The sequence below is a fragment of the Sinocyclocheilus anshuiensis genome, unplaced genomic scaffold (genome assembly GCF_001515605.1).
Source record: "Sinocyclocheilus anshuiensis isolate Anshui unplaced genomic scaffold, SAMN03320099.WGS_v1.1 scaffold110, whole genome shotgun sequence".
Lineage (NCBI taxonomy): Eukaryota > Metazoa > Chordata > Actinopteri > Cypriniformes > Cyprinidae > Sinocyclocheilus > Sinocyclocheilus anshuiensis.
The window spans coordinates 226,785-228,594 of NW_015544155.1; the positions used below are offsets into that span (position 1 = coordinate 226,785).

The 1,810-nt window shown below is 37.4% G+C and overlaps 1 protein-coding gene across 1 annotated transcript in view; it reads left to right on the forward strand.

Annotated features, from left to right (window-relative positions):
• Positions 1-1,810, forward strand: part of LOC107695401 (eukaryotic translation initiation factor 2 subunit 3) — a 16,108-nt gene that overhangs the window by 797 nt on the left and 13,501 nt on the right. The window lies entirely within an intron of this gene.

Sequence of the window (1,810 nt, forward strand, 5' to 3'; positions counted from 1 at the left end):
GGAGCTGAGCTGAATGAGAGAGAGAGAGATGCAGAGCAGGGTGACGCGAGGAACAGTATTAAGAACCGCTGCTTTAGAACATTGATTTTGAAACTTGTGAATCCATTAGAATCGTTAGAAAACAGAATCGCGATTCATATATGAAAAGATTTTTACGTGCACCTCTAGTTTTCTCTTCCTCTTCTCTAAAGCAGTGCAGCATGGCCTCGCCCCCTTTGCTGCCTTTTCTCAAGGGCGGGGTTTATCTGGGCTTGTGATGTCTCGAACCTGGGAAGTAACTTGTTGTAGTCCTTACCAGCCGTTTTTGTAGGCATTAAACTGCCATAATTTTAAAAGACGATATCTCCGTGCAGCATGGCCTCGCCCCCTTTGCTGCCTTTTCTCAAGGGCGGGGTTTATCTGGGCTTGTGATGTCTCGAACCTGGGAAGTAACTTGTTGTAGTCCTTACCAGCCGTTTTTGTAGGCATTAAACTGCCAGAATTTTAAAAGACGATATCTCCGTTTGCATTGAAATTTCACCTTCGTAACTTTGCAGATATTGTTTATGCTCAAACAGCAACATTACACACTAACTAACGTTAAAAAAGTGAAATCGCAATGAACCACCCCTTTAACATAATCTTTGCAGTTAACTTGTATTTATTTTTGTTACTGTGACTTATTTAATACTTGAAAGTAACAAGTTTTAAAACAATAATTGCAAGCTACACTCTGAATCAAAAGCTAGTAATAGCAATTATTTGATTCAATTTAAGCTTGCAACAGCAAAGTGCAGCTTCTTTTTTTTAGGGGGAAAAACTTCTTTTTCTCTAAGAGAGGCTGTTACAAGTTGTGGAGGAATCTGAAGTATTTATTTCTGGCAGTTGTCACTTATGAATGGATTGAATTATATGCTTTGAAGTAGGGCTGGGCGATATAGCTAAAAAATGTATCGATGATATAATGTTTCATATCGTTCAGTAGCGATAATTATTGAAATTTTTTTATAACCTTTTTTAAAAAAAAATTTTATTTATTTAACCATTGTATTTTTAATTTGCCCAATTTATTAAGGCAAACAACTAATATTTTTTTAACAGTCAAACACAAAATAAAATTTAAACAGATATCTCCTTTCTTATGTTTTATATGCAGATTAAATAAGTCTTAAAGTCCCCCTGTAGTCAAATATTTTATCCCTTAAAACTTATCTTTGATCATCAAAATTACATATTTAAATGTTTTTCTTGTGAAAATAATTTTCTCATTCCTTAAAATAGCTTAAATGCAACTCTACACCCTTGCCTCATTTACTATACTATATGCAATATATCTATATCTATGAATATGCAAATTAGCCCCGCCTCCACTCAGTCATACCAGCGCCTCCTGATCCACTGAACTGTAGTAAACGCAAAACAATGGCATACACGGATAATGACTGATAAAACTATTAATTCAGCGCGTGCAGCGCAGCAAAAATAGACTTGATGTGGAAACGATCTCTGCACTGCCGGACCGCAGTCGTGTGCAGTGAACGCTTTAATCCGTTAACATGAGCGCGGAAAAAATACGCACTGCAAACGGAGTAATGTGAACCTGGCGTTATGTGTGTGCGCTGCGAGTGTGCATGAGCGCGCGAGCACTGAATGGTTTAAACACTGGCAAGAATTAAAAATAAATGCAATTTATAAACTTTAGTTACAATGCAACACTGCCTCGATTGTGCAAGTGACAATTCCTGTGTCAACTGTGCAGCGTGCAACTCACTTATAGACAGATGCGATGTGTGGTGATTTGAAGCCATTTGCGCATTTTGAGAGGGAAAGA